We start from the raw sequence: 8,473 nt of genomic DNA on the forward strand, positions 1-8,473 counted from the left end.
CATGCGATGACTGGAATGGGAAGGAATGGGAGTGAAGATAGATGGTCGGCAATTACACCACATCCACTTTGCTGATGACATTGTTTTAATAACACCAAACATCAGCCAACCGGCACAAATGCTGGCCGACTTTGACCGTGAGTATGGAAAGGTAGGACTACAGCTGAATCTTACGAAGACAATGTTTATGAGAAACAGCCTCGTTCCTGATGCCCCATTCGTTCTCAACAGAACGACCATCTCCGAATGCAACAGCTATGTGTACCTAGGTCGAGAAGTCAACATGACAAATGACCTGGCACCCGAGCTGCGCAGGAGGAAGAGAGCAGCTTGGAACGCCTTCAAGAACGTCGAAGAAAGAAGATGAAGAACCTCTGGCTCCGGGCACATCTCTTTGATTCCACTGTTCTTCCTGCATTAACATATGCCTCAGAGACCTGGGCCTTACGCAAACAGGATGAGAACGCTATTCAGGTCTCCCAAAGAAGAATAGAAAGAGCTATGCTTGGAATATCATGTTTCACTCAAATGAGAGAAAAAATCCGGAGTTCCGACATCCGTTGATGATCAAGAATCAGGGACGCTGTCTCATTTGCCAAGGTGTCAAAAATCAGATGGGCTGGTCACGTAATGAGATTTAAAGACGACCGCTGGACTAGAGCTGTTACTGACTGGATTCCATGGGATTTCAAAAGACCACGTGGCCGCCCACCTACCTGGTCAGACTTCTTCGTGAAGATCATGAACGATGGGTTTGAGGCTCTTCATGATCCCAGAGCGAACAGATGCCATTGGGCTACACTAGCACGCGACAGGGACAAATGGAGACGTTACTGGCACCCGCTCAAGCAAATCGACGACTAAGGGGAAGTTAAGTGATTAAGTGATTAAGTAATGAAGCTGCTTTTCTTATATAAAAGCCTATTCGATGGATAGGTATCTTATTACCTATTAGATAAGTGACAGATATACTGATAACTGATAAATAGATAAAACAAAGAATGTTTATTTAAATTTTTTTTTAATTTTATAAAGTAGTTCACAATATTTGATTACATTTAATATTCAATCACCAATACCACCATCATTACGCCTTCTCACCACCATATTTCGGGTGTGTCCATCCTGAACTCCAATCCGTGCCCCAAAGCAGAACCAAAATAATTAATATTTCCCTCCAAGGTTGTTTGCCAGCATGCTTATTTATTAAATGAGAATTTCTCCCACCTTGAAGATGAGGACTAAATCTTATACTTTTACTTTCTCCATGCTTAGAGAATAGAAAGGAAACAGGCTAAATAACTATTTGAGGGGAGGAACTGAGTAAAGGTATCATGTTTTGCTTTCTGATCCATCATCCAAAAGAAAGCTCAACCTCTTATTTTGAGACAGCTGAAGAGTGTCTCGCTGTCAAGAAGTTGTTTCTTACAAATTCCATATTTGATCCGACTTCATCTCTTCCGGATTCAACAAATGGAGAGAAAGGCAGGGTGAAACACACAGTTCCCCAAATTGCCTAAGTCTCTGGGTCCTGTTTTTATGCAGTCTGAGAGGCTTTGTTTTTGATTTAAAGCAACAAAACAGTTTCCAAAGAAAACTCATTTTGTTATGGTTCAAATCATTTAATTTGTGATATGACTTCCTCTGCTGAGCTTTCAACTTTGAAAACTCTTCTGAGTCTGGAAGAGCTCCGAGGTTCTGAGAACTCGAGTGTGTGATAGTTGCTTTTCTACACAGCCTGTCATAGACCTGCAAAGCCCACAAAATAAATCACTCTTCCAGTTTCTATTCAGATCCATGTCAGCAGCCTTTTCACAAGTGGACCCTCCTGAGTCTTTTAATCATAGAGGAAGCTCAGAGTCTGAGATCAAATGTGACCCAGCTGAGGTCAGGGCTGATGAGGTGAGTGTCTCAGTGTGGTTTTGTTGCCAACACTTGTAGTTGCTTTATCACCACAGAGAGACAAATGAATGAAATCCCACATTGTGATTATTTGTCCTCATAACTTGTGATCACAGAATGTTCCTGCTTTTCCTCAAACCTTCACCAAAGCGTCACGCATCTTGAAGGCAACCAAGGAAGAGCTCTTTCTTCAGGGGACAGCTGCTTCTCAGCAGGATGTTTCAAAGTTCTGCCTGTGACCTGTGACCTTGCAAGACTTTCCTTGGAAAGGAAGGAAACTCTGTCCGGGTCATGGAGGTCACTGATTCATATTCGCTCAGGTAAGAGGACGCTGACAGGGTGAGGAGCAGGAATCATGAGTTGGTGTTTTCCTGACAGCTTGAAAGAGATTTCAAACTAATGGCAGGATGCTGCATGAGATCAGTGTTGGACAGATGCAAGGTGGAATGTTCTAGCCTCATTTTAACTTTAAAAACAGATCATTTCAGGCCCAGAGGAATAGTCAGAATGTTTGTCTTACAAGCAGAAGGCCGAGAGTTCAATCCTTTGTGTTGCCATATGTGCCAACCATGATTCTGGAAACTCTTCTACTTGAGTCTGACAGCCCTGCCATCTGTGATTCCTAATATAGCAAGTGATTTCCAGCCTCTCCATAGCCAGGTATTTGTGAGCCCACAACTAATGGGTGTGATTCCCCAGTGAGAACTACCACTAAAAAATTGTGGGAGCACTATAGCAAGGAATTATGAGCTAGCAAACACGTGTGTAATCTTCATGACCCCTCGCAAGCCCTACAATGAGACTATGTGTGAGCATGTCTAATGAATGTGACCCAGTGAATGGGTCAATTTGCAAGCAATGTAATTAAAAGAGTACAACCCTCAGTAAGCACCACAACCAGGAGCATGTGTACAACACTGATCATCACAACAATAACAAAGGGTATGGAAGGGGGAATAAAAACTTAACCAGATAACTTACCTTGAATGGAGTGACTCTCCTGCCATTGGAATGATTTAAACAGATCAAACATCAAGCAGAAAAGTAAAGTTATCAAGGAAATTCAAACAAATGATGATGGTAATATTAGAAAATCTCAGCTATCCCTCTCAACTGCAAGGTGCTATTGAAGCATGTTTAGTTAAGAAACTATAACAGGCCTAGAGGAACCAGAAGCAGAGTTATAAAGCTGAGGAAGCTAAACCCTGCATCTCAATTTTCCTTCTCCTGCCAGCTGCTTAGGTCATAACTCGAGCCGGTTGCCCACTTGCCTACCATCTCTTTCACTATTGCCCTCAGTGATGCTGATGTGAAAAAGCAGATAAAGCATATAATGGCTTTCATTGAACAAGAAGCCAATGAGAGAGCAGAAGATATTGATGCAAAGGCAGAAGAAGAGTTCAACATTGAGAAAGGCCGTCTGGTGCAAACCCAAAGACTAAAAATTATGGAATACTATGAGAAGAAAGAAAAGCAGATTGAACAGCAGAAGAAAATTCAGATGTCCAATTTGATAAATCAAGCAAGACTCAAAGTCCTCAGAGCAAGAGATAATCTCATTACAGGCTTACTGACTGAAGCAAAACAAAGGTTCAACAAGGTGGTAAAAGATACAAACAAGTACCAAGTGCTTCTGGACGGACTGGTCCTCCAGGGTTTATACCAGTTGTTAGAGCCCTGAATGATTGTATGTTGCAGAAAACAGGATTTCCCTCTGGTAAATGCTGCTGTGCAAAAAGCAATCCCTATGTACAAAATAGTCACCAAAAAGATGTTGATGTTCAGATTTATCAGAAGGCCTACCTGCCTGAGGAAATAGCTGGTGGAGTTGAGATCTATAATGGGGATTGTAAAATAAAGGTTTCCAATAATCTGGAAAGTCAGCTGGACCTCATAGCCCAGCAGATGATGCCAGAGGTACGTTGAGCCTTGTTTGGTGCAAATGCCAACAGAAAGTTTTTGGACTAAGCTGGGAGGTGGCATTCTCTACTGTCCTACTTCAGAGATAATGGAAGTTTCTGATGTTTGAAAAAAACCAAGCTATATAGATAACTTCTTTCCTATTCTGATATTCTCTATCAGTAGCTACCCTTTTGTTGCTAATACACTTACCTGAAATGTTGACAATGGGAGAAAATTTCATTTACTCTGATCAAGAACACTACAACTAGCTTATTTAAAGAAGTGACATGGCTTTCATTGACCCTCTATCATGAAGGGAGGGGTTGGTCGGGTGGTGGTTAGGTGGTAGTTGCGTGAACCTCACCAGTTTGTCTATTCTTCCTCTGCTTCCTGTTTTTCAGTCTAGCAATAGAGGTTCATGGTTTTCTCTGTCCTTGAGACTTAAAATGCATGGAGTATAGTAGCTTCACTGTTAACTATTGGGCCTAGACCTTTTTCTGTCTAAATGTGATTTAAAAATCTAAGCCACAAATATGCTTTATTTATTAAAACAGAAGGTTTATGTGGGGAAAAAAAAGAAACTATAACAGGCCCAGGTCCCACTGCTGCCACCATTTAAGCTCATCTATTGGCCATGTTCCAGAAATTCATAATTAAATAACAAAAGAAATAAACGAGCCACAAAATTTCTCAGATACACTGATCCCAGCTGAGACCTCTGAGGTGATCTCAGGAGGGAATCAGGCTGAGTTCACATCCTACAAAAGCCCCAACAGGCACGTTCATACTCTAACACTTGCTGCCATGCCTCTCACTGGACTCCACTACCTCATGACTAAGATACACTGAGGTGGGGGGTGATGGTTGGCTGAAAATTCTAGACCTTCTTGGAGTCAGAGTGGGTGATCTCCTTGACCTCCCAAACTTCCAGAAGCCCTGACAGCCACACCCACATTCCATTACCATGTAACTACACTGCTCAGTAAAATATTCTGGATTTTTCTGGAGCCTGCAGCAACACAGTATCTCCAAACTGTACAATCCCAGTAGGAGCACACAATACTGGGTGGGACTGTAACAGAAGTCAACTAAGCTCAACTAAGAAAAACATTAACACAGAAGACTTTAAGAGCAACAACAGTTTATTAAACCATCAGACAGGACTCAATGTTCCCACGGTGAGATACAACAATTTTCACAATATTTTTACTGAAGAATATTTTTATTCCATTAGCCACTTAATTTTTACACACAATATAAAATAAATTATTGTGGGCATGCTGCAGGGGCAGGCTTGAGGGGTGGTTGGGAAAAATGGAGACAGTAGTGTAGGGAAGGTGACAGTGGTGGTGGGATTGGTGTTAGAATATTGAATGCTTGTAACAGATAATCATGAACAACTTTTCAAATTATGTTATTTAAATAAAGTGGGGAAAAAGTAGCTATTAGAATGTGGCCAGTGTGGGTGGTACTCTCTGGGCAATGCCAGGAGCAATGTCAAAATAAGTGAAGTTTCAGACCTTTGCTCAGCCTTCTTTGGGGAACAACTGTGTTACATAGTTCTACTGATTTTAAACTCAAAACCAATCAGTGTATAAATTCAAATCTGTGCTATCTTTTTTAATTCAGAAAGGCACAGGACTTCCTGCCTCAGGGATCAAGGTGGATAAAGGTCCAACTTTGTGGATTATCACAGGTGAACAAAATGACAAAAGGGAGAATCATGCAGTGACCCTTCATCATTCACCTCAATGTGACGTGTGTTCATTCAGCTTAACCCGACTGACTCAAATAAGTCATAAGTTAGGATTAGCTTCAAAAGGTGAGCAAGCACAATCCTATGCCCATAAGTAGGAGATTCATAAATACTGAGTGGGATTCATGTGTATCCTAACCCAATAAAGGTGATAACTGAATAATAATACATGATAGCATATAGTCAGGTACTAAGGGAAGACTTCTAAGTGGGTGTTAATGAATAAGAAATCCATGGAGTTGAATAATAAGGAAAGATTTTGTGTTGGGGTAGGATGTGAACAAACCATTAAGTATGCAAAAATAAGTATGTCTGAGATCCAGAAAAAGAAAAAACATGCCCAGAAAAGGTAAGTACAATAGGGAAAAATGGAAATGGAATAAAAATTTATATATTATCTATAATGTTCCAAATATTTGTGGTAAGTTTTTCATTTTGTGATCCCAACTTATAGATGAGCCCAGGTCTCAGATTGAACATTAAACTTACTCTCCCTAAAACAACTTCAATAAATACACAGCTGGCCTTCAAACATAGATAGCCTTGGCTCCAAAGCCTGTGAAATTTCTTATACTACCATCAGAAAGCAATAAGCATAATGTTTTCCCAGGACCAAAAGTAGACTAGATTGTCTAAAGCAACCCTGGAGAATAGTGGAAGATAAAGTTGATGAAGGACTTGGCTGAGGGCTGAGTTTGGAACTGATAAGAAAGTCAATAGGGAATTATTGAAGTTAAGTTGAATAATATAAAACACTCTTTTAGAGCACCTACTCTGTAAGATTGTAAGATGCATAAGTATTAGTAAAATACTCATTGCCTTCTAGGAGCTTACATAATCATATCAAATATAAGAGTTGTAGTTTAATATTGGTGGAATTTACTTTTTCATGACAAAAATAGACATACAATGTGTTAGAGGGGAAGTGTATTATAAATGCAGAAGAAGCAAGGGACATCAGGGAAAGAGTTGCCCCTGACCTTCTCAGGCAAGTAATGAAGAAATTTGTATAAGAATCACAATGGAGTCCAATAAAATATTAAACTACTGTTTCCCACCAAAGTCTTCTCAATTGTTTCATGACATTGCCTAGTTATGGTTAAACTGTGCTCCCAAACACTTGCTTACTGTAGGTGACCCTACTAATTTCTTCCCTGCATGGTCTGTTTAAAATGAATTTCACTGTCCTGACTCATCAATATAAATGATAATCATAACACTCAACCCTTACAGAAAGCTAATGATGTGGGCAACTCAGGCACAGTGTCACATCCTTTTCTCACAAAGGTAGATGAGAAGCCTGAAGTCTAAAGGTTATATATCTTAACCACCATTACATTGCTAGTAAATAACACAGTTAAGATGCAAATCCAGTTATCTCATACTCCATAGAACTGCCTTAAGACCATGGACTATGTCATCTAGAATATTGGTTCATTAGCAGAGAGCACAATGCTGAACATGGGGGGTGGGGAAACAAATAAACAGTTATAGGAATAAAAAACCAGGAGGCCAGTAAAGTCACATTTTAATAGCGGCAAATATTTCCTCCCTTTCACAACAAAGTACTAAGGAATCAGGAAAATTTAGGTGTTGTGAAGGGAGTAGATGTGGATGGCAAGTACTGAAGCCAAGGAAGATTCAGTGGGCATTGCTTGGTCACACATCATCATGTACGGTCAGTCCACACTGTAACTGCCAGAACAGCAGAGCAGGATCTTTACCCTAGTTGCCTGGAGAAAGTAAGAGGAGAATTCAGAGACAGAGAGACTGCACAGGAGGTGAGCCACTTGCTCTACAATGCAGTCTGTTTTATAACTGAGAACATTTTAACTCAAAAGATCTCAGAAAAGGACCATCTACACCAAAACTTTTTTTGTATTTTGATGATCATTTTTCATTTTGCAGACAGATGGCTAGGAGCAAAGAGGTTGAGGTATTAAATATAGTCTGCCAATTTAGAAGGAAACCGTTAGATCATTTAGGTTCCACGTTGAAAACTGTTATGACAATGCAAATCCAGCATTTGGGAAGAGCATCTTCTGTGAAGACGAGAAAGCCATGCATTTAGTCTGAATCTAGGGAGAATGGTTCTGGCGCTGTGTGAAGAAATCAAAGTCATGAAGAAAACAAATTGTGACAGAAGAGAAATAATCGCTGCACAAAATAAAAATCTCTAACAAAATATAATGATCGCGTGTCTTTGGTTAATCAAATCCAATGCCACTATGCCCATGTCCTACATGCAAGAGACAAGACTTTAGGGTTAAGCTGATGATTTTTGTGCAATTTTCCTCCCTTTGCAGTTTTGTCTTCGTAGAAAACATTGTCATTAGTGAGTTTCATGAGACTTGAACAAATAATGACATAACCCTTTCAGATGGGTAATTATTACCAGAAAAACAAGAGACAGTCTTCGTTTTCCCAACCTTAAATGAAACATGGTGTTTGTCACTTCCTGTCAATGTTTTCTTGCTTCTTTTTGTTCTTTTTTTTTATCACCATGTACTCAAGGTTTGAAAATTCCATGTGGAATACTTGACAAGCAAAGCAATCCTAGGGCATGTCTTAGTGTACAGCTGAAAACTCGGGTGCCTTTATTTATTCTTTGTATTTGACATATTAGAATATTTGTTCACACATTTGTAACCTCCCTGGAAATAAATCTCTTCCGATCAGATAGCCTGCATTTTGAGGATAGTAACCTATAGACATTCAAAAACTAAATGTTAAATGACAATATGTATCAACACATCTAATAACATCAGCTAAGACATTTGTCTGAACCTTCCTACTCTTACTCAAAGCCAAGAGAAAAATGAGCTTGTTCTGCTGACAACAAGGAATACTTCAAGTTACTCCCTGATGTGTTTTTCTAACTTGCCCTCTGACGTTGAGAAGCTAATGAGAATA

At 39.9% G+C, this 8,473-nt stretch overlaps 1 pseudogene; it reads left to right on the top strand.

The window, feature by feature from the left end:
- The first annotated feature begins 3,179 nt into the window (after nucleotides 1–3,179).
- LOC130046198 (V-type proton ATPase subunit E 1-like) lies at nucleotides 3,180–3,936 on the top strand (annotated as a pseudogene).
- Nucleotides 3,937–8,473: the final 4,537 nt, after the last annotated feature.

This window comes from Sorex fumeus, unplaced genomic scaffold, assembly GCF_029834395.1.
Source record: "Sorex fumeus unplaced genomic scaffold, SorFum_2.1 ptg000131l, whole genome shotgun sequence".
In the NCBI taxonomy this organism is placed as follows: Eukaryota; Metazoa; Chordata; class Mammalia; order Eulipotyphla; family Soricidae; genus Sorex; species Sorex fumeus.